Below are 25,831 nucleotides of genomic sequence, written 5' to 3' on the forward strand. Positions count from 1 at the left end.
CCTGTCTTGCAAGCAGGAGGACATGAGTTCAATCCCCAGAAACTATGTTAAAAACAATCTAAGTATGAGTGTGTTCTGATAATTCTAGTGCTGAGGCAAAAGAGACAAGTTAATCTCAGGGGCTCGCTGAGCAGATAGCCTTGCTTACTTGATGAGTTCAAAGTCACTGACAGGTCTTGAGTAAAACACAGACAAACACCATGAACAGTGCCTGAGGAACAATGGTTGAAGTTGTTCTATGACCTCCAAATGCATGTGCACATGTGTGCACCTGTGCACATGTGAGCACCTTTACAGTAACCCTCATACACATGCACACAACTACACACAAGAAAATAGGTAGATATAAATATGTCCAATGATCTCACAAACACTTGTTGGATGAATGAATGGTAAAATATTTTTACTTGATCCTACTCAAAACTGTAAAATAACAACTCCCATTCCAGTTTTATATGTAAAGAATGAATACATATAGGACTATGTATAAATATGCAGACTCCAAATTAATACTTGGGTTTATCTAACCCCTACTACTCTTGGAAAACACCATAAATAATGTAAAGTATATGAGCTACCCCACACAGTGCCTGGACCACTGTAGAACAATATGTTCTCTTCTGGTGTCTCCTCTCTACCTACTTGGCTATAATCCTGATCATAAATATGGAGACCTAAAGCCATTGAAACTGTCTTCTTCCTGCTTGCTGAGTCTATTCAAGCTTGATCCAGTAGTGAGTCAGGGCCAGCAGAGTGGCATTAATTGCCAGTGATGAGCGTGCACATCTAAACCAAGAAAGTGGCACCTTCCATCAGCGCTTGTCTCTTCAGATCACATTGGGAGTAATCTGACCTGACATCCCATCACCATTTGACAGGAGTGTCACAGCCTAGAGACACAAAAATAATAAACAGGAAAGTCCCAGCAGAGTGACAGCCAGAACATCTGTGTGTGACAAATGTAAGTGGCCTGCACAACCCAGACTAGACACATGTTGGTTGTTGCTCACCCAATTCCTCCATTTGGAGTGCCCAGCATCTGCATTTTGTCCTGTCAAGAGTATGGGAAGGAAAGCCCGCTTCCCTGTACTGACATCCTGGCCATGCTTCGTGAAAGCTGGGTGCTGACACAAGTGCCATCTGTTACTTTCCTTCCCATTATCTTAGGCCCTCTGATGGCTTATATCTTTCAGCTGTTCTCTTATTCATTATTCCACCCCCAGTATTCACTGAAATGTGATGTCTTTGTCTTTACAATTCATTTCTCCTCCAAATAAGATAAAACTAAAGGGGTTCATGTGGGCCCAAGACAGAGGGGAGACCCTAGAACAGTGGTTCTCAACCTTACTAAATGCTTCAGCCTTTTAATACAGTGCATGTTGTGGTGACCCCCAACCATAAATTATTTTATTACTACTGTTATGAATTCTAATGCATGAATCTGATATGCAGGATATCTAATATGTGACCCCCAGAGGGGTTGTAACCTACAAGTTGAGAACCACTGCTCTAGGATAATGGATGGGCTTCACAGAACGATAAATGATAAATTAAAACTTTCAGATTAGAATTTGTCCTGATACTCTGGGGAATCTCAATGTCCTTTCCTCTTGAAAAAGCCCCCCATCTTTGTTGAAAAGTTCTCTGTGATTTCTTTTTTTCCCCTTTAATGTCTCCTTCTAAAACAAACCTGGACCTCCATATTTTCCTTTTGCTACTCAGAACCAAGTAGATACCACCAATCTCAAGATTATCAATAACAACAATCCCAGGAGACATTTGGGGCTAATCTAGAAAGCAGAACACAGGATGTGACATCCTGTTGCATTTCTATTACTAATGACTACATTTTCCTTTGGGACAGTAGTGGTTAGTATTAACTATCATCTTCACAGGATCTAGAATTTCCTTGGAGTTGAGGCTCTGGGCACAGCTGTGAGAGATTACCTAGATTAGGTTAGCCTCTGGGCATGTCTATGAAGTATTAACTAGATTCAGTTAACTGAAGTGGGAAGACCTGTTTTAAATGCGGGCAGTACCATCCCATAGGCTGGTTTCCAGATGGAGTAAAAAGGAGCAACGTAGCTGAGCCGAGCCATGGGCATTCATCACTTTCTGCTTTCTGACTGCAGATATAGTGTAACTAGATGCCTTAGGCTTCTGGTGCCATGACTTTCCCCTCATGAAGGACTGTACTTTTAAACTGTGAGACAAAATTCTTTATCCTTTAAGTTACTTTTGTCAGAGTACTTTTTAATCATAGACTCATCTCATTTGCTTTCTTGCCTCTATAACAGATGACTGAGGATGTTGTGGAGTATCTTAACTGCTGTGTAGGAGATTTCTGAGGATGGAACTGCCACTACCAGTTGATGATGGATATCACTCATGAAGTTGTTGAGTTAACAACACTCCCTACCATGCTTAACACAGAGTAGGCATGCTAGACTTGAATGCCTTGTCCATGTAGAGCAGGAATGAGACCATCACTGATCAAAGGGATCACCCCATAGTAGAATAAACTGATCACAGCTGTAAGTGAGCCCTATACATTATTGACTCTCACTAGCTTCCTTTGTACTTCTGCTGGCTCCAATCTCTGTCAGTCTACGGACTCAGGATCTCGTTTTACTACTGATTATAATGGCTGCTTGCCTGTTGGGTTACCCATGTCTGGTTTTCCAGCTTACCTTCCACTTTCTTCTAGCTGATTGCTTTGAAATAACTCCAGATAATCCTATTAATCAAATTTAGCTAGTATTAGAAAAAAGAAATATAGTATATTTCTCTCATTTGTGGTTTCTATATTTTATATACATCAGCCTCACTTCAAGGACTCAATAGGCACAAGTAGATGATAGCTATAATGGCAGATAATGCATATACAACAATTTTTATCACAGACCATCAAGGATAGAATTATTCTAGAGTTATTGAAGGATATACAAATATAGAAAAAAGTATTTTTATTTAGATGTAAACATTCCCCACAAACTTATGAGTTTGAAGATTTGGTTCTAAGATAGTGACACCATTTTGAAGGGTTGTTGAACTTTTAGAAAGTGGAAGCTAGCTGTGGAAGGTGGATAACTGGGAAGAGGAAGGACTTGAGGTTTATAGCTCAGGGGTCATTCTTCTTTGGCTCTCTTTTCTGTTATATAGAAATTAGAGGAGGTGAGAAGTCCCAGACATATGTTCCTGTCACTTTGGAACCACCTAACACTGTGCCTTCCCCACCATGACTGATTACAAGCCAGAGTCTTTCCTCTGTGAAGCTGCTTTGTATTAAGTATTTGATCACAGTGATGAGAAAAATAATTAATGCAAAAATATTGTATCAGAAGTAGGGATTTTGCTGTGTAAAATCTGACCATGTGGTCCTTTGGTCTCTGGAATTAGTTTGTAGGAAGAATATAAAAGAGTTTGAAACTGAGCTAAAGAAACTCAACAGTGCTATAAGAAGAGCTTAATTGGCCATTCCAGTATGAGTTCTGAAGGCTAGAAAGCTAGGAATGTGGACAGTAGATACTGATTCATGAGTTTTAGAGCAGAACCAAGAATCTATTGGGAATTGGAACAGAGATTTTTCATGTTATTTTTAGCAAGTAATCTGATTGTATTCTGGCCATATCCTGAACATTTGAGTGAGGCTAAATTAAAAGGTAATGTACTAATATTGGTAGAGAAAATTTCAAGAGAGCATAACATTCAGGATGTGGCATGATTACTGCTCATTTCTTTTAGTCTGATTTGTACTAAAAAAGAGTTGAAAGTGGAGCAAAAAATTTTAAAAATCATGACATTTATTGAGGAAAGTAATATGAACTTGCTGAAAGTTATAGACAAGGCTGATGCTCATAAAATTCTGGTAATTGTTTAATAGATTAGTGCAGTTATAAGGAAAATTCACACTCCTATATTGGGACAAAAGCAATAATTCACCCATTAAAGCCCTAGGGTGTAAAAACTTAAACTCATTTTTAAAACTTCCATTTGAAAAGAGAGCAAAAGAGTTTTGAGGGCATTTTGCTTGATCAGGGCCACCTAGCAAAACATTTTAGGATCAGCCACAAAATCCACAAAAAGTATACCAGCTGTGATCCAAGGGGGTTCACTATATCCTAGGATGTGGCTGAACTTGGCATCGTGCATGTTGTGCTAGTTTGCAATTGTGCAAGAAGTGAGAAATATAGAGGACTTCACCAAGGTTCCAGAAAGCTACTGGTGGCTAAGCATCATGGATCTCCTGAGTGGGCTGTGTGTGAATCTGTAATGGAAACACCAGGATATTGGACGTGACATACATGTAAGATATTGGCTGAGGCCATCAGAGCTGTCTCTATAGAGGGATTGCCTATATAAAAAGAGTGAGCTTCCCAAGCCATTTTGAGTCTAGATGATGCTATCACACATAGCAGCTGCTAAGGGCTTGGTATTTACTCTGCTGAATGTGGTCTTGCTTTGGTCAGTCTCTCAAGTTGTTCCCCTATTCCTCCCTTTGGGAATGGCAATGCTTACTTTGAATCACTGTATATTAGAAGTATTAGAGATTACCTTGAGATTTAAAACAGGCTCTGGACTTTTGAATAATGTTGGGACTGCAAAACTATGTGGACTTTTGAAGTCATCCTGAATACAGTCTGCATTTTGAGATGGCCTAAGGGGACCAAGGGCAATTTGTATGGAAAACACCTTTCACAAACTCATGCATATGAATAATGGTGTTCAGATTGTGGTGTTGATTTTAGAGATTGTGGAATCTTTAGGGGCTCAGAACCTACACAGATGAAATAGATAACTGGGGTTGGACCTGGAGTTTTATGTCTCAGTTCTGCTTCTTGTCTTATCTTTCCTTCTTGATTTATAGATGTAAGAAAGTGAGGAGTCTCAGCCACATGTTCCTTCTGTATGCCATCATGCTTTGCTTGTCATGGTGAACTGTACACTCTCAAACCATGAACCCAACTAATTTTCTCTTTATTTAGTTGCCTCTTGATGGATATTTGGTTTAAGCAATGAGAAAAACAGCTAATAACCTTTTTTTCTTTTTCTTATATAACTAGGTGGAAAGTCATGTCTCCAAAATATACTATGATGCTCTTGTTATAAGAGTTTGCAAATGAGACTACCTGTTGGCATGACAAGCCATTGAAGTTGGCTTAGGAAACTGGGGACTAAATCCTAGCTCCTCTACCTTTCACATATAGCCCAAGAATGCTGGTTGGTGATGGTTTACCTTGTCATATGGGCAAAGAAATGGCCAGGCAACAAATATGGGATTCTATAAAGTTTATGATGGTCAGTGTCTCAGTTCTAAGAGCAAATCAAAAGTGAACAAATGGCTTTGGGAAAATTAGGATTATAACTGACAGAAAATGATGATAGCAACAATAACAAATAATCCCTGGGAAATCTTCACCTAGATGCTCAGTTAGGTACACATGGTAATCTCAAAAAATTATGGAATGTAGGTGAAGCTTAATGTTACTCAAATGAAGGGGGTAAAGGGATCAGACATATGTTAAACCAGATCTGTCAAGTTGAGTCTCCCAATCTATCTCTTACTCTATTATTTTTAGAATTTTATTTTTATCCTATTCAATCAAAACACTTACTGGTACGCAATATCTAGTCTTTGGTAGCATTCATTGACATCAGTGAGATGAATTCAGCTTTGTAGGGCCATAGCCACATCAGGGTTTACACCTAGAGGCTCTTCAGACAGAAAGGACATTTAGCTTGGCTTTATGAAATTGGGGATTTATTTGGCTTTCCTGCCATTAGTCTTTGCAAATACTGTGGGACATTTTTTGAAAGTAAAAAACTTCTCTGATGGTTTTCCAAAGACCTGGATGTCTGATGAAAACACAGTATAAAATTACTGTTGGAAAAACTCTTGGGTAGTGTAGGCCCTTCCCTGACTTTGACCATGTTTCCAAAGGGCATCACTATGAGGCATATCTCCTCAACCCATGCCTCACCAAATTAGTGGAGATACAATTTTTTTCTCCTATTATATGTCTTAGAAAACAGAAAACAAAACTATTTGCTGAAGAGATTCTGTTAAGCAGGCTCAAATGAAACAACCTTTATTTTCTTGCAAATATCCATTGACTTCCTTTGAAAACAACCTATTACATATTAAAGAAGTGTCACAGTTAATTTCAGTTGTCAACTCTAGTGGCTTGAGAAGTCCTAGATTAGGAGAGCACAGTTCTGGGTATATACATGGGTATTTTCAGAGTTTATTATATCATCGGGGATGTGACATAATGAACAGATTAATCCCTTGGTGGATTTGAACTGTGATGACATTGTTGGGAGGTGGTAAAAAGTAGATGTTGGAGCCTAATTGGAGGAAGTAGTTTGCTGAAGGTGGGTCTTCTAGGATATGTTGTTGCTAGTCTCTTTATGTCATATATCCTCTAGGTTTTGCCCACAGTGGGCTGGGTATTCCTGCATCAATTAATAGTAAAGACAATGCCCCCAAAATATGCCCACAAGGCCAATCTGATCTAGATAATTTATCAATGGAGGTTTCCTAGGTTGACTCTAGGTGGAATCAAATTGACAATTACAGCTAACTAGGACAAACTATCTTTCATTCTATATGACAATAAAATGAACTGCTATTTTGGTCAGGTGGAAATATTGGGACTTGGGTTTTGATAATGTCATTGAACCATTGCTTTGGACATGGATGTCACATCTATCATTTTATTATCATATTAAAAATCAGACCACAGGTTGGTTAATTATGGATGGGAGTATCTCATGTATGAAGAGTTGTTTTAAATTGAATGTGTGCATAAGGAATAAAAACAAGTGTTGAGTAGGAGGGAGTTGTACATCATGTCAAAAGGCTGGAACTCAGTTTATAGCATTGTTGAAGCATGTTTCCCCCCATCATACTATTCTTCCAGTTTGGCTACCATACTTGTTATTCTTTAGGAATTGTTTCAATTTTAACTTTTATATTTTCATTAATTTTATAATTTAATATATCTCTGTATTTACTGTAAATTTTTGTTGGACTTTTTCATGCCAGAGGCAGAGCTCCATTATACTTTTGCACATTTTCCCTGTATTGTGTGACATCCCTCAGGTTCTCTGTGTAGATAGTGAGCATAGCTGCTTTATGCAACTGATTCCTATAGCTGGGCACAGTCTACTTTAGTGGTCTACTGATCTCCAGGCCCTGTGTGAACTGTGCAGCTATGTTGCAGTGACTGCCTCTTCGTGAATTCTTGAAACCCATGCATACTTGCTTTCAGTCCATTAAGTAAAACTATGCAGGAAACCTCCAGCTATAACACTCTGGGCCCAATAAAATGTTGGTCCAGGAGTCCCCTTATCTCCCTCCATATACTCCCTGATCTTCATCTCTGTGACCTTTACATGTGCTATGCCTGCTCAGAGAACTGCTAGTCATAATGTGTTATTTCCACTGTATGTCTCTACTAATTATTAGATGGTCATTCTCTATCTTGAAAATCCCAAAGAAAGAACCATATCTAGTATTCTAAGGTTAATGTTGTTACCCTCTTGAAACTCTGAAGAGTTTAAAACACTTAAGTTTGACTACTTATTTCTTTCTCTTTATATTATAACCATCAATATTTTTATAATTCATGTGTAGTAATATATCTCTTTTCTTCTGTGTTTTTTCACAGTTCCTCTGTAATTTTATTTATTTATCTATGGATAAATTACATAAAGTTTTAAATCTATCTTATACTCCAAATACCTGTATTTATCTCAACTATTTATCAGTTCTGTTTAAAGTTACACATACTTTGAGTTTATTCAGGATGTTGCCTGTATTCTTAGATTATTTGTATGTCTCTTGGGACTTAATTTCTATTTCTTTAGTCCTATTAAATAGATAATATTTTGTGGGCAATTCAATACGTATAATGGTGGGAAAGTCAATGTCTCAGAACTAGGGAGCAGTCTTTCCTTGGATAATATATTGGCTATGGTCAGAATTATAGAAATGAGATCAAAGATGATAAATCTAAATGTGTTAAAGCTAAAATCCTTAAGAGAGGTGAGAATTCCATGACCTCCCTTTTCAGGCCACTGACAAATGCCTAAATGGCTCCAGTGTTACAGAGTACAAGACTCCCCAGGTAGTTCTTCCTGTGGCTCACCCTCATGATCTTTGCACAATTCTTTTAATAATTCTGTTTTTCTAAGTAGAAATTTACTTCTATAGTTTCTGTCCATTAGCCCTGGGTATAATTTCTGGGTTGAAAAAAAATTATTCTATCTTTTTGTGTAATCATTCTGATATATGAGTACAATGATATTAATTTTTAGTAAAGTTCACCATACATAGAGGAATAACTAATAAGATAAAGCTATGCTGCAGGTGATGATATTCCCATTTGGGTTTCCATTCTTTAGCAGATTATAAAGCAGTTTGACTAGCATTTTGTGGGGACTATCTATGGAGCTCTGACGTCTAAAATTCAATCCCCAATTCTGAGTTTAATCCACAAACTCTGTTGCCAAATGCAGGTTCCTACCACTTCCACTTGCTTTCTCTTGACATTTTAATGCATTCTAGACCCTGTGCAAGCATTCTTGTTTTACGGTCAGTTGCCCACCATGTATTATTTTTCTGTATTGTAACATGTCATTGCTCCCTGTGACATCACATTACGGAACCATGACTTGCAACACTGAATTGTGACATGGAAGTATTCCACTGTGCTGCCACAATGCTGCATTTTTAAAATACAGTGTGGAAACTGTAATATAACAATATTCTATTTTATTATGGAGGGTTAGTCTATTATTGTCATGGCAGGAAACATGGCAGCACATATGCAGACATGGTGTTGGAGAGGTAGCAGAGAGTTCTATATCTGGATTAGCAGGTAGCAGGAAGAGAGAGAGAGAGAGAGAGAGAGAGAGAGAGAGAGAGAGAGAGAGAGAGAGAGAGAGACAGAGACAGAGAGAGAGAGAGACTGGGCCAGGCTTGAGCATTTGAAACTCCAAAGCCCAACCCTAGTGTCTCACTTTCTCCAACAAGGCCACATCTATTCTAGCAAAGCCACACCTCCTAATAGTGATACTCCCTCGTGACCAAGCTTGCAAATCTATAAGCCTATGGGGGCCATTCTTATTCAAATCACTACATTCCATTCCCTAGGCCCCATAGGCTTGTACTCATATCATAATGAAAAATGTATTCAGTACAACTTCAAAAGTCCCCATAGTCTATAACAGTCTCAATACTATTTAAAATTCAAAGTTTAAAGTCTCTACCGATTCATGGAAATCTCTTAAGTGTGTAACCCCCTTTGAAATCAAAATAAAAAAGCAGATCATATACTTCCAACATACAACAGCACAGAATATTCATTGTCATTTCAAAAGGGATTAAAAGGGATCATAGTGAGGAAATACTGGGCCAATGCAAGACAGAAAAACAGCTAGGAAAACTCTAAACTCTGAATCTCCATGCATGATGTCAAAGTACTCTTCAGATCTCTAATTCCTTTCACTTTTGTTTACTATAACACACTTCTTTCTCTCAGGATTGCTCCAAACCCTGTCTGTAGCTCTCCTTGACAGGTATCCCAGAGCTCTGGCATATTTAACATCTTGGGGTCTCCAAGGTAATCCAGGCTTCACCTTCACAGCTTCACACAATAGCCTTTCTTGACCTCAATGCAGGGACACCCCTGATACACACTTGGCCTCAGCATCTTTCATTAGCCGTGGGGGAGGCATGATATTCTACAACACCTTTCTTGTATCATTGACGCAAAGCCAAAACTACATGATTGGAGCTGCCAAGTCCTGCTGCTTGCTGGGGATAGAACATAGCCCCCTTGTTAAATTGATATCTGCATCAGCTTTCTGTTTTTGGTGGTTTCTTTCACTGATTAACTTTGGATACCCTGGAACTTGTTCTGTAGACCAGCCTGGCCTTGAACTCAGCAATCTACCTGTCTCTGCCTCCTAAGTGCTAAAAAAGTGTGTGCCACCATACCTGGCCCTAAACTTTTTTTTTAACTCCTTTTAATAAGTTGGAAGTTTAGCTGGGTGGAGTGAGCCCTGAGGTGTCTCCTCTCTATTCTGTTTAGCATTAGGCTTTTCTTTAATCTGTTTATCTTTTTGAATGCAAGATTTAACTCTATTACACCTCCTGGTGCTCCTTTTCTCCTCAAACTGTACATTTTGTGTTTTTCCTTACTCAGCTTGTTCCTTTTCATTATAGATTTGTATGAACCTGGCCAATAATAACCATGTGACACAGTCTAGCCTGTTTTCAAATCTCCCCTGCCAAAGCTGTTAATCCATAATTACTTAATACAGTCTCAGGCAGACTTTTTGAATAAGGGAACAATGCAGGCACATTTTCCACCAAAGTATCACAAGAACAGTGTCTAGGCCATGTACTAATATTCATCTTCTCTCAAACTTCTTGATCTGGGCTCCCATATTTCCAATCACCCTCAGCACCACTGTCTTCCATGCTGCTACTAGAATGTCCCATTATACACCACTTAAAGTGTTCAACTGCTTTTTTAATCCAAAGTCCATATTCCTTCAAACAAAAGTGTGGTTAGGCCTATCACAGCAATACCCCATTCTCTGGAACCAACTTCTGTCTTAATTAGGGGTTTTATTGCTGTGAAAAGACACCATGACCACTACAACTCTTATGAAGTTTTATGAACATTTAACTTAGATTGACTTACAGTTCAGAGGTATAGTCCATTATTGTCATGGCAGGAAGCATGGAGGCACACAGGCAGACATGGTGCTAGAGAAGTAGCTTAGAGTTAAACATCTGGATTGGAAGGCAGCACGAAGAGAGAAACAACAGGCCTGACATGGACTTTTGAAACCCTAGAGCCCACCTATAATGACACACTTCCTCCAAAAAGGTCATACCCTCTCCAACAAGGCCATACCTCATAATAGTGCTACTCCCTGGTGAGCAAGCCTTCAATTGTATGAGCCTATTGGAGCCATTCTAATTCAAACTACTCCATAATGCTCCACTGAAATCATTAGTTTTAATTGTAAATGTGCCATAGTCTATGATCACCTGGAAAGAATATCTCAATTGTGAATTTTGTGTATAATTCTATGGATATGTCAATGAAAAATAGTCTTGATTGTTAATTGGTATAGGAAGACCCAGCCCACTGAAGGTGACACTATTCCCTAAGCTGGGCCCTGAATTCTATATGAGTGAAGAAGGTCTAATTACTCAACTGTTAGTAACCCCCAAGATGAAAGTGCTACTATTGTGCCATTGAGGTTATCTTGTCTGTATAGTCTTTGCTGTGGTTCATAGGCTTTGCAGCTCAGTAAGTCAATCAATTTCTTTTCTCCCTTGTCAGCTTGCATATTATCTTCTAATGCATTGAGAGCTAGTGCTCAGATAGGATTCCAGGTCAGTTCCAGCTTTATGTCTCCAGGTTCTATGTCTGAAGTATGTACTATCTTCAGCAATAGGGACTTACCTTAAGTTTGGGAGGCAAGTAAGGGCAATTAGAATACTCTACATTGTTTTGGGAGTCTCTTGAACACCACTGACCAAGAACACCACATGGCTTTCCTGTAACCCAGACCCAGGAAGACAATTATCACATGTTCTTTCTTATTTGTAGATCCTAGTCCTGAATCTCTAGATTTGATTATATAACCTGCACTGACCACAGAAGCTGAGAAAGTAGAAAAGGAACATGTGGAGAAAAGGGCAGAAGGAGCTCTGGAGAGGGGTAATGCACAGGTGTTGTGAAGGAAGAAGAGGAAAGTAGAAAGAATGACTTTAACTGGGGTAGAAAGAAATCCAGAAGAATAGAGTGGAAAGAGAAATAAATAACACTAAGGATGTCTTAAAAAGCCATTGGGAAATAATATTGTATAAGCTCACTTAAAACACACATATATATATAATATATAAATGTGTGCATATACATACACATGTAGTTTAAATAGAGTTGTGTCATATGAGGTGATAATACTTCCCCGAAGAGCAATAGACTACCTAAAAACCCCAGGGTTTGCCTGGTACTGTAAAATTAGCTAACTACCCAAGGCTGGAGAGGTCATAGACAATAGAGCATAACTACTTCCATTTTCATAAATCAATATAATTTCAGCTTCATTTTAATTACATTTCCTCATACCAACATACAAGTGTAGCTCTTACCTCTCATCAAAGAACTTTCAGTTTTTCAGTAGATTGAGATAATTACAGAGATCTAAAACTGATCAAAATGCAGAAGATAAGTGATAATGGAGTTTCCAACCCAGTTCATCTACAACACAACTGCTATATATGGGACTCAGTGAACCTCACCAAAGAGAGGGTAGGAATATTGTAAAAGCGAGAGGATCAGTAAGCTTGCTGCAAGATAGTTTCTTCTAGACATAGATGCTACACCTGTGAAATCTTAACAACATGGTTGCCTACATAAGACTTGCATATAATACCAATTGATATTTCAGCATGGATAGGAGAAATTTCACAAGGCCTTACGCCAAGATGAAGAGCTATACTATAGGCAGTCAATGGCTATTGAGAGAGGAAGAATCAGTTTTCTTCAGGAAAAGCCTACCAATAGGCTATCCAATCCCAAGTGGTCAGCCCTAAACACATGTACACAGAAGCATCACTACATGGACTCAGTAGGTCATGTATATGTGTATATGCATGCCTGTGTAACAATAATGACTGAAGAAGAAAAGGTCATGAATTTGAGAGAGTTGGGTAGACAGGGAGGAGTTGGAGTGGGAAATGGACGGAGGATATAAATGACTAAATATAGTGTTCATATACAAAATTCTCAAAAATTATAAATAAAAAGGTGAAGAAAGATAAGAAAAAAGCAAGGGTTTGTGTCTTCTCTTTTTTCCTTACTGTATATTTTATAGGAATAGCTTCATGCCTTAATTTACACAAATGATGAACTATAGCTTGGAATTCATTGTAAGCCAAATATGCTTTTTCTTCCCTAAGTTTCTTTTGGTCAAGGTTTTATCATAGCGACAGAAATGAAACTAGACCATCAGTTATGACACTAAAATGATGAACTATGAAATTATAATGATGTATTATTACATCACAACACTGAATTTGGAGACCACAATGCTGCAATATGTTATTACAATGCTTCATTTTGCTATTACAGTGCTGCAATGTGCCATCACAATGCTGCACTATGATAAAAAAGGCACATTATGGCATCACAATTCCACATTGTATCATCACAATTCTCCACTGTGTTATCACAATACTGAATTGAGACATCATGATGGTGCATAGTGTCATCACAATGCTGCATCATGACAACACAATATTACATTGTATCATAGCAATGATGAAACATTGACATCACAATGCTGAACTTTGACAATATAATAATAAACTGTGACATCACAATGCTACATTTTGCCACCACAATACTGACATTTGACATTACAAATGCTTAATTGTGATATTACAATGCTATATTGTTCCCTCAGAATGATGAACTGTGACAGCACAATACTGAATTTTGACATCACAATGCTGGATGAGAATGTTCCATTGTACTGTGGCTACACTGAACACAAACACCACAATATTGCTCTCTATAATCATAATACTCAATTTAACCAACACAATGCTGAACTGTGGTATTACAACACTGAATTGTGATATTACAATGCTATCTGTGATACCACAATGTTACATTATATTAATAGCACATTATTGTGATATCACAATGCTCTATTATGATATGACATCATAATTTTCTGTTGTGACATCACAGTGTGTCACTGCTCCATATTAAAACTGATTTGTTTTGTATACAACCTAGGAAATGGCATAAATTGGGAGACAGACAAAAGAAGGTGACAAATCTTTGTGAAAGGAAGCTCAGATGTATGAACACTGTTTGGGGAAAGGGCAGCCAGCTGAATTCAGCTACGTGTTTCCATAGTCCTTTGCTGATTATAAGTGATCATTTGGGACATGAAGCTCTGGGAAATGTGAGGAAGATTCCTCCAAGGCTCTTCCTTGGTTGGAGCTCAGTAGAGGAGCACCAGGTATTCCTTTAGCATTTTACTTGCTCCAAATTCTGGCTTCTATTCATTGAACATGGTTTTGAGACATCATTTCTGGATTCATTGGATTTTAAGACTCATATCATGGGGTGAAGACTACAATTAGACCTAGTATTCTCAATCAAAGCAGCAGGAGGGGCATGGACTTGGAGCTGTTTGCATGCCAATTCTGACTCATACCAGCATTCTTCAATTTCTGCTTCTTGACTGAGGACATAATGTGATCAGCTACCTCAATCTTCTGCTGCCTTGACTTCCCCACCATGATGGACTATACACTTAAATTGTGAACCAAAATGAACACTTTCTTCCTTAAGTACTTTTGTCATGTATTTTACTATAACAATGTGATAAGTAGCTAGTAGAGAAAGTAGTATTCAAGGCATGGGCTGTGTCCTGGAACCATAAAGATAAACAGTGCTGGCCTTGTTTTTATTTATGTATAGTTTACAGTTGGAGGAAGACAGAAAAAAATGCAAGAAAGTAGTTGGAATCCAGTGAGATTTCAATTTGACAGAGATTTCCAAATATGTAACAAGGAAACCTATGGGAAATCTATATGTATGCAAAGAGCCAAACTAAAGCTTGAAGAATGAGAAGAAGTAAAGCATGTATTTTGACAGGATGAAATGTTATAAAAGGGCTTACCATAGAAGCATAATATAATCAAAGAAATGGAGAAGTGAATTAGCATAGTAGATCTGAGGAAGAGAAGTTGATTCAAGATTACTTCAGGGTTGCCATGTTGGAGAAACTGGTGGGATGAGAGGCATACAAGCGAGTGGAAGACAAGCAATGATTAAATGCAGCTTGACCAGGGACTATCAGCATTATCCTGGAGATGATGAGTACCACTGAAAGATTTTAATGATGAAATGGCATGGTCATGTTTTCTGTGATGCAAAGAAGATTGTGGCCAAAACGTGGTTGAAGCAACTAATGAAAATGGAAACGGCCAGGGCACAGAGTAGAGAGTGTCACAATAATTCATATAAGATGCTTAATTATGTGGTGTGAGGATAGATTTAAGGATCTTTGTATTTTACTATCCATAGATTATTTCAGTGTTTTCCTGCTATCATAAATGCATAAGACATAGAACTTTATTTAAAGTATTTTTTCAATACTCTCAATGTTTTAATTAAAATGTAATTACATCATTTCCTCCTTCCCTTTCCTCCTGCTAATTCCTCTCATGTTCTCTCCAACTCCTCCAATTTCCCCCTTACAGTCTCCTAAATTCATGACTCTTTTCTCTTATTATTATTGTTACATGTAACAAATATAAATATGTTAATATATTATATAATCTGCTTAATCCATTCAATATTCCTTGTATGTATATGATTTCAGAGCTCACTTGGTATTTTACCACTAATTATGGTGCTTATCCTTGGAAAAGAATAATTATCTTTCTCAGAAGTCCTTAGCTGTCTACAGTTCTTTGTGTATGGGTAGGGCCTTCTGAGATTTCCCCCTTCCATGGTAGCATGTCTCTTAATATTGCCACTGTTATGGTCTTGTTTAGACAGCCATATTATTGTAGAATCACGAGCATAGCTGCCCTATCATTTCTAGGAGACACAATCTCCTAGCAGACTTCTTCTTCCTCTGGCTCTTTCTTTCTACCTTCTCTTCTGTGATGTTTCCTGAGCTGTGGATGCAGGAGCTATGTTATATAGATGTATCCACTGGAGTTAGATGCCCCAAGATAATTTTTTTCTCTGTATTTTGACCAGTTGTGGTTTTGTGTGAGGGTTTCTATCTGTCGGAAACAAGAGCTTCTTTGATGATGGGTGAGAACTACACTAATCAGGAAAAGATGGCTGGTCCATGGATCTGGAGCCAGGTGAAGCAAAGACTGTTCTTGAACAAAACCAGTTTGCAGGTTACCGGTCTGGGGAACAGGTTTGTAGACCAGACACAGGAATCCATAAAGAGTAAAAACTTGCTTAGCTCAGAGTCCTTGAGTCTATGAAGTCCAAGAGTATATCCCTGCCAGCTCTTTGGATCTGATGAAGGACTCATGCTGCATGCATCCTAACATGGCACAGAGAATCAATATGGTGAGACAAAGTAACCCTGTTAGCTTAAGCCTACATTCCTCCTCTGTAGCCACTAAGGCCATCATGGCGCTCCAATACTTATGACTTTATCTAATTCTAATCACCTCCAAGGCCCTACTTGTAAATATTAGTAATGTATGACTTTGAGGATTAAGTGTATATATATATACACATATACATATATATATATGTGTATGTATATATATACATATATACATATACATATACTTACTGGGTTGAGTATGCAACTCTGGAAAATATTAACATTTAACTATTGGGCCATGATATTTCAAAATAGATAGAAAATACAGTGATTCATGTGGGTGATATCATATAGACAAAGCAATGCACAATATGAAATACTACTGTACACATACTTAGTAGCAGTTCAGGAGATAAGTTATAGTCTTTGTCTTTATAGGTCTTGAACAGATACACAAATGCAGTTACTCAGTAGAATGTGAGCTGTCTGTAGGAAATTACTGAAGCCCAGAGGAAGGAGATTGTTATTACTCTGAGAATTCAGGAATTATTTTATAGATGTGAGCACACCTGAGCTGAGATCCAAAAGAACAGGAATTTGTCTGATTGACAAGGAGATAAAAGGACATTGCTTCAGAGGGAAGTGTACTCTGAATCACTTGTTACTCCTGTGTGCCATGAACAAATAGCTGCACAAACAATAGATTAATGCAACTCAGAGCATGTTGAGGGGCATGATTCCATGATCACATAAAGTTTATAGGCTTTTTTTATCCATTCCCTCTTTTGTCACTTCCTTTTTGTTCCAAATATTTATTGCCCTTTGATTTCAAAATAACTACTTCATATCCAGACTGCATTATAGGCATTTCCATATCTACATTATAGTCAAAAATGGTAAAAAAAAAAAAAAAAAAAAGGAAGGGGGAGGAAATAAAAGAGTATATATGCTGAGTGCATAAACTGTCTTTCAAACGTATCACATGACCTACAGGGGGCCAATTGGTTATACTTAGCTTTAGATAATTTGTGAAGAATAATGTTACTAGCTAGATACATTGTTGATCTTCCATTCCGAGAAAAAAGGGCAATGAATGTTGAGTAGATGTCTAACATATTTCTAATAGAAGAATTGTGGGTCTGGAGAAAGGTAAGAGTATCATTACTTGTAGTTGGAACTTTAATTTTCCTATATCATATCAAGTATTTCATTACTGGCACATGTGAAAAACTTAGGCATAATCTATGATCTTCACTTGTGTCACATTATCATTTGTGTCATTATGGAAAGCATGTCAAAAAGTGCTTGGGAGATGATGTAAAAAGCTTTACCCACATATAAAGAAGTATTGAATTGTTCTATTAATATTTTTGAGTAAGAGACTCAGGATGTAGACCACTATCCATTTGAAGAATGCTCTTTGGGGCCTTAAGGATACACAATCAGTGTTTATCTCAGCAATAGGCAGTTTTAGTATATGCATCCAGCAACCAAGACTCTTGAAATGTAGCAGATAGGTTTATAAAAAGCAGTCACAAATAAAAGGATGTATTGTTGGAATGTACTAAAACCATATTAGTCTAAGGAACAGCAGCACTGAATTAAGCATAGCACTGCTTTTCTAGGAGCCTGTCACCCTGAGTGACTAAGCAGAGAGGACATAGCTGATGGGAAGGATGTAAGCTATAGGGCTGCCTCCTCTGACAACCCATCTTCTTCCTTCATTTCCTGAACAATCTCACCAGAGGAAGGGGAGTGACTGGCATTCTTGCTGCCTGCCTACTAAGCAGACCTACCATGATTAATTTTCATTTGCAGAAGGCTGAATTATCTCTGCCCCCCCCCACATGGTAGCATGCATAGTCCAGTGATTTCTTATTTTCTTCAACTTCATTTCAGCATGGGTATAGATGTGTTTCCGGGTCAGAAATATAGAGTCACTAAATGGCTATGTTTTTTAAAATTAGTGTGTTTGCCTAAAGATGGCATGCACAATGTATTTATTATTAATAGTAGTAGCAGTTAACAAATGCTGAACACTTAACTTTGTATTGCACTTAAATGTGATTTTTGTTTCTTTCCTTTTGCTTTGTTTTGAGGCAGATCTTCTTATGTAGCCCAAATGGGCTGCTAACTCATGAGCTTCTGTCTCTTAGGAACTGGCATTATAAGCATGCAGCACCATATGTATGATTTTGAGACGATGGAGTAGATGTCGGGAGAGTTTTTATTTCTCACCTAATGCTCAGTTATTTTAAAGCTATAAATGAAATGCAGCTTTCCCTACTGGTGGAATCCTTAACTTCTGTGGTACACAATGAACACAGAGATCATCTCGTATGTGCTGTCACTGTGCTAGGTATGTGACTGCTGTCCTGACTGTGACAGGATGGGCTTGCAACACTCAGAAATTTGTGTAGGAAGCTGTGATGAAGATTGAAGTAGCAGTCTTACCAGGAAGATAAGACATCACAAAGAAAATGAGGCTTACTCAAATGTACTCCTGGACATGATTTAGAAATCCTGAAAGTCATCCCTTCCTTATTCTAAGTGGTTGTGTGACATTGAGTCATTGCCTCTTTGAGCCTCTGATTCTCCATCTATAAAGTGAGAGGAACTGCCAAACTGAATGATAGTGAGGACTCATAACTGGGTAGAGCTGCAAGGGCCCATTGTGGTGATATTTTATTTGTGGTGAAATGTGGTGATATTTTATTTGTATGTTAATAAATAAAGTTTGCCTGGAGATCAGAGGTCACAGCCAGCCATAAACAGAAGTCAGGTGGTGGTAGCACATGCTCTTAATCTGATCACATGGCAGGCAGAGTCTCTGTGTGTTCAAGGACACAGCCAAGCATGGTGACAATGCCTTTAATCCCAGTACCAACCATAGAGACCTGGAGGTCTGTATAGACAGGCAGTGACAAGGAAGTGAGGTGGCTGGGCTAAGAGCCAATGAGAAGGCAGAACAGCAAGGCAATAAAGGCACAGGTTAGACAGGAAGAGGTTTACTTGGGAAGCTATGTGGTGAGCTAAGATTAGTTGGTGGGTATCACTTTGATCTCTACAGCTTTCACCCCCATATTTGTCTCTGTGTTTCTTATTAATAAGATTGTTCAGAAATTTGTCCACAGCCCATTACTATGAGCATTCTCTTATATTTGGGGGATTGAGTGGGAAATTTTTTTTACTAATTTCTCCTCCCTGAGGCCCCCATAATTAGTATGCATGATTATGTGTCTCTATGCATGTATGACTCTGGATATGTGTATGTGGTCTTGTATGCGTGTATGTGTGTGTGTGTGTGTGTGTGTGTGTGTGTGTGTGTGTCGCATGTGTGAACATGAATGCATGTGTGCATACATGAGAAGATGGTATTGAGTCTCTTCACTTTATTACTTTGAGTCAGAGTCTCTCATTGGATCAGACACTCACAGTTTCGTCTATGCTGACAGGTCAGAAAGCTGCTGAGATCTATGTGTTTCTTGCTCCCCAATACTGGGGTTATAGGAACATGCAGCCATGCCTGGCATTTTACATGGGTGCTGTAAAAGATCCCATGTTTACATAGGAATTGTTCTAACCCACTAAACTGTCTCCCCAGAGCCACCCCCTACAACTGCATTTCTTTCTGATAAACAGTTTATGTCCACCAGTCTTTGCCTAAGCTCCAGAGAGAAGCTGGAGCAAGTTGCTGTCAGGGCAGAGGACTTTGCACTTGTCTGGCACCCTGGAAGCTAGATATTAAGCCGCTGGCAAGACAGAAGGTCTTCTATAACTTGCATCTAAACTTAGCCTGTTTAATGGCAGCAGATTGAGTATTGATTATTTGATTAATTCAGCCAATATATATTATTGAATTCCTGCTACATTATTGAGAGCTGTTCTGGATCTTCAGTCACATTGTGGCAATAGAAATAAGGGTAATAAATAAAGAAACCTGTAAACGAGGAGCTGAGGAAATCTTCAAGTCTCATACATTTTCCTGGAGTTCACACCATCTGTCCCATCATCTTTACTAATGAATTGCTAGCAGTGCACTTATAGGGTCATGTTCTTCCCTGTAAATGCAGTTCCTACTGTATCAGGCTCCCTGTAGTCTTTTTTTTTTTTTCCTGAGACAGGGTTTCTCTGTGTAGCCTTGCCTGTCCTGGAACTCTCTCTCTGTACACCAGGCTGGCCTCAAATTCATAGAGATCCACCTGGCTCTGCTTCCCGAGTGCTGGGATTAAAGGCATGTGCTACTGCTGCCCAGCCCCTGTAGTCTTCTTAGCTGGATAATTCTGCCTCATCTTTATTTGCCATACCAAGAAAGAAATTCTTATACCTTTCTCACTTACTCTGTTCTCCTTTCACTATAGCATCTGTTGTGGTATGTTAGATTTTTCTGACTTTATATTTTAAAGACAAATTCAAGTTGTACCTGTCTTAATTTGTAGAGAAAATCTTACAAGAAATAACATTCCAATATATTTTATAACATAATGATGATAAGGAAATTATTTTGGAAATATGCAAATTAATAAAGTTGACAAAAGAGGAACTAGAAAAGCTTAAAACATTAAGTCTATGAAAGTCTGACTTAGCTATTAAAAACATTCATCTAAATAAAAGCCCAGATGTTTCAACAGCAATGTCTGTAGATAATTAAGGAAGAAAGAACATTTTTATTCAATTTGTAGAGTCAATATAAAGAAATAAAATATTGTTTTGTACCTCATAAATTAAATATGTTGCATTCTAAACTTAGATGGAAAAGCTGAAGTTACAATTTTAAAAAAAGAATAAAAGAAGTACATGACCTTGATGCAAAATGTTCCTTGTGAAGAAAATATACATGTCAATGGTACAAGAAAATACTGAAAAAGTAAACTGCTATTCTTCAAAAGCCATGACAAAAGAAAAGTATCTGTGAGATAATGGGTAAGTTGATGTGTTTTATTGTAGTGTTTCTTTTTTACTCTCAATGTGTGTCACAAAAATCATGTTAGTTGTACCTCTTAAATATGTAAATGATTTTGAAAAAGAAAATAAAAAATAAGCCAGTAACTGGCTGCATCCAAATTATATAATTTCTGTAACCCAGTAAAAATATGACAATAAAATCCAACTTAAACTGTGAAAATTTTAGCCAGATGAAATAGTATAGATCTGTATTCTCAGTATTTCGAAAGCAGAGGCAGAAGGATCAGGAGTTTGAGGTCAACCTAAGCTATGAGATGAGACAATCTTAAGAAATGCTGGAGAAATTTTAAGCATATCCTTCATAGTAGAAGGTATATAAATGACTGAGAAGCAAATGCAAAGCAAAATACAAATAAAAATACAAGACATTAACACTGATAAGAATAGCTAAAACTGAAAGTAAACAAATGCATAAGAGAAAGAAGGAAAGAAAAACAAAATAAAATCTGATATAATCAAATTACTGGCAGCTATAGAACAAAAAAAAACCCCTAAAATAAGTCTGTAAAATATGAACAGATATGAAACAAAGAAAGTTAAGTAAAAGGGCAGTGTCACAGGAGGTAAGTATACAGGATATCATAATAAAATTCTTTTAATATTTTCTATAGGCTTAAAATTTTTTTATAATAGCATGTTAGAAGTAATTACACATTACCAAAGAAACCAGAGAAAATAGCAACTGAACTATTCCCAAATTGTGAAGTTGTAGAATTGGTATAACTATTCTATCAGATTGTCAATTTTCTAGGCTGGAAAACAAGTAAAGTTTATCAGCAAAAAGACAAGAAAGAATGTCTATGGTTATGGAAATGTCCTATGGTATATCTGTTTTAAGGATATGCCATATTCTTGTACACACCCCCACACACACACACACACACACACACACACACACACGAGCATGTGCGTAAGAGAGAGAAAGAGAGAGAGAAATTTTAAACTATTGCTTAGTTGAAATTAGTGCATTTATAGCATTTAAATTTTAGCTTCATCAATTTGATTCCATGTTCTTTCTAATTATGCACATCCAAGTATTCTTTCTAACAATCATATCCAGATGGGAGTGGGAAGAGGGGATATAATTAATGCCTGCCAGCCTATGCCTACCTAGTCTGCAGAAATTCACATTTCCTCATTTTTCCCATTGGTAATGTTTTCTATACTCACTCTGAAGTGTTAACCAGAGGTTCCATATTTAATGTTTAAGATATTCAAAGCCATTCCAGATTGGCTCTTTCTCTCCTTTTCCATATGAGAAAAAGCTTGCTGACATGTGAACAATGTCCAGACTTTGTGGGCCACATCTCCAGAGGGGAGGATTTGGGCATGCAGCACTTCCCATTATGGATGGATCATTAGACACTGCCATAGGCTAAGGTGAGTCATTTACTTTGGATTCCTCCATGGGCTTGGAGTCAATGTCCTTCAGTATATCTGGGCAGATACTCTTCAGGAAACAAGTCAGTCCTGGACAGGCTCCAAGTTGGGATGCCATTCTGAGTCCACTCAAGGCCCTAATTAGCTCTTTACCTATTTAGCTGCTTCTCTGACTCTGGTGGTTTTTATTTTTCACCCTTGATTAACAAAGGATCAGATGCCATTCTAAGGATGGCTTCTTGAGACTCTATCCCAGATTAGGCACATACAACCTGCCATAATCTGAGAATACCTTACTTTACCCCCACTAATATCAAGTCTAAATTCTGGACTCTGACTCACAGATCTCAACAGATATATGATATTTTCTCATAACTACTTTGATGAAATGGGGATGCCAGTTTATTCTCTAGCAGGCCTCTGCTCATTTTATTTAAATATCCTGTTCCCTAGGAGAATGGCAGCATTTTGAGGATGAAGTGACAGCCTTGTCTCTACCTGTATAGTCAGTGAAGTCCTGGCAATGTTACCTAAATGAGCATTTATTTTCTGAGCTTTGCCTACATATATTAGCCATCATTAGGTAGTAAAATAAAGAGAAGATGTATTTTTTTTCTGAAGGAATGTGTTCTCCTGTCATGAAGATAAAACATTTCTACATAAAACAATTAGGAAAAATACAAGTGAATACAGTGTTGGCTTCTGGCTTTCTTACAGCAGTTTTCCTTTCATGCTATGGGAAGGCAGAGAATGAAAAAGATTGTATAGGTGTTCCTGAAGTTATTAGGAACACTGGTGTGAAGGGAGTGTAATTGGAACTAGTGTGCTGTGGGCTGGTAAATTTTAGGTAGAGGAAGAGGGGAGTGCCTTCAGGGCAGGGCACCTACTGGTGAAATTATTAAGGCCACTCCATGTAGTTAAAAGAGAGGTTTATTTTGTGCGGTACCTTACAAGTGAAGGGATAGGTAATAGGGTCTGGGAAAGGTATGGCACTGTCTGGCAGTGTTCTCTGGAGAACTCTGCTTGGTCTACCTCCAGCGTCCAGGGTCCAGGAACCAAAAGTGCCGGCGCATCTGGATCTCGGGTCTTCAGGGTCCTCTCTCGGCCCCGCCTTGTAGGTGTGACCGTTACTGAAGTCTCAATGGGGGTTGGAACTTCCAGATAAAAGCTTGAATGGCTACCCACTACAGGCACCTGTGTTAGGAAGTATCATACATTATCACAGCTTGCTTGTGAATACCACTACTGGCAATCTCCCCATGTATAGGTACTGGGCTGGACTCTTGATTTTTTTTTTTTCCATGCAGAAAGATTTGAGAGGGTGCTAATATTTCTTTCCAATTGTTCTGTGTTATTTAAGCATGACTCATGGAAAGACAGATCCTAGACTTTCTTTTTCAAATACCAAATGGGACTTTCTATCTTTAGGAGAGAGCTCTGAGCTTGAGGTCTCTCTAATGTCACCTTTGCCAGTGGCTGACTGTGTTCCCATCAGCTGACACTTCCTGAAAACATCAGACTCATGGCCCTTTCCTTCAAACACCTTCCTCATGTACATGTAAATGCTTGCTTGCAAAGAAAGCAAATGAATGCAAGTCCTTAAATAGCCCAAGCAATTGCTCATTCAATTGTGACGATGCTGTTGTCATCAAAAGTGTATTTCATAGTGCCTAATACTCAGGAATAAGAATTTCCATTTCCCCTTTGTTAAGTTTTAGGATAGCTTGGTTGGAGAGATGACTCAGTAGTTAAGATCATTTGCTGCTTTTTTCAGAGAACCAAGATTTGATTCCCAGCACCCACACTATAGTTATAGGGAATCTGATGCCCTCTTCTGATCTCCATGAGCACTGCATGCACATGGTACATGTACAACATGAAGTTCCAAGTCTGTTTGCCTATGAGAACTGTGATGTCACTAACTCCTCTTGCCACTGTTGTTCTCTGTAAACCAAGTGAGGCAGACCACAAACCCCAACACCTTCACCTCTTTCATGTCCTTGCGATGTTTCAATCATTCATTTCCAGTTCAAAAATTTCCCAAGTTTTCTATTCACTCTTCCATTCTTAAAAAGAGGGGCATGGTGGCACACACCTTTAATCCCAGCACTTGGGAGGCAGAGGCAGGTGGATCTCTGTGAGTTCGAGGCCAGCCTGGACTACCAAGTGAGCTCCAGGAAAGGCGCAAAGCTACACAGAGAAACCCTGTCTCAAAAAACCAAAAAAAAAAAAAAAAAAAAAAAAGAGGGAGAGAGAGAGTTCTATTTGTTAGATATTTTACATCTCCACTTTGAAAACTATTCATGGAAATAAAACACTTGCCTATAATTTTTTGGATATTCTATTTATGTACATTCTTTCCTCCCATAAAACATTCTTTATGTTCTTCTCCTTATTATTAAGACTCAGGTAATCACTATATCTATAAATGAGCTCAGGTTGGACTATAGAAGGGTTCTGGAGGTTAGATAAAAGTCAGCATTCCTCAGGAACTTGTGAAACTGGCTTCCATCTGCCAAAAGGAGTCATTTTCCTTACCTCTGGCAGAAGGGACATATGGTTACTTGTGGTGCCTATTAGCATATCAAAGACCATGGTCGCCTCCAGGCTCCCTTAATATCAGAGGTACCTTTGCATTTCAAAGTACATGCTAGCATCCAGGTGCTTCTCTCTCCCTAGATACATGTCTTCCTTATCATACACATGATTTTTTCACCCCCAACTCTCACTTGGTCTCTTTTTCTCTCTCATTCACTTTCTCTTTCCCATCTCTTCTTCTTCTCTACCTTTTGTTATCCTCTCTCAATACGCTCTATTCACTATCCCTTGTTATCATGCGATGTCCACTCTTCTTCTCCTGCTTCCCTAGCCCTGGCTATATCCAGTCTGCTTTCTTTTCTCTTTGTTCTGGACTCTTCTGGATACCTCTGGATATTTTCTTTTTCACAATAAAAACTTTCCCCAAAATAATGAATAAGCCATGTTGGCTGTTTCTTTACTGTGCCCCCATGTATACACACATCTACCTGGAAAACCTCAATGTTAAAGGTTAAATCTTAACACCCCCCCCAATGACCCTCTATGATATTCCCAGAAGGTGATTCTTTCTTCCTATATCTCCACATAATCATGTATTTAGCACCTTTTTAATTCAGTGTTTAGCCTTGACCCAGAGCTTTGTACATGCAGGGCAGGTGCGTTACTACTGAACCATACTCTAGCCCAGAGGGAGAATTAGAATCTTTCATGTACAGCCAAATATTTGATTGAGAAATTTGAGGCCTACACCTTCTTCATTCTCCTTAATTTTTTTAAATCATTGAACTAAATGGCTTTGGATCATCCCCTCTAT

The 25,831-nt window shown here is 38.2% G+C and overlaps 1 long non-coding RNA gene across 9 annotated transcripts in view; it reads right to left on the reverse strand.

Moving 5' to 3' along the window:
• The window catches only part of LOC121829387 (uncharacterized), a 142,059-nt gene that overhangs the window by 60,490 nt on the left and 55,738 nt on the right, over positions 1–25,831 (reverse strand). For 7 of the 9 annotated variants that reach the window (XR_013051254.1, XR_013051253.1, XR_013051256.1 and 4 more), the window contains one exon: positions 23,512–23,673. The exons of the other annotated variants lie outside the window; for them this stretch is intronic. This is a non-coding gene — a long non-coding RNA (uncharacterized LOC121829387). The remainder of the gene's footprint in view (positions 1–23,511; positions 23,674–25,831) is intronic. 9 annotated transcript variants of the gene reach the window in all.

This window comes from Peromyscus maniculatus, chromosome 5 (genome assembly GCF_049852395.1).
Source record: "Peromyscus maniculatus bairdii isolate BWxNUB_F1_BW_parent chromosome 5, HU_Pman_BW_mat_3.1, whole genome shotgun sequence".
NCBI lineage: Eukaryota > Metazoa > Chordata > Mammalia > Rodentia > Cricetidae > Peromyscus > Peromyscus maniculatus.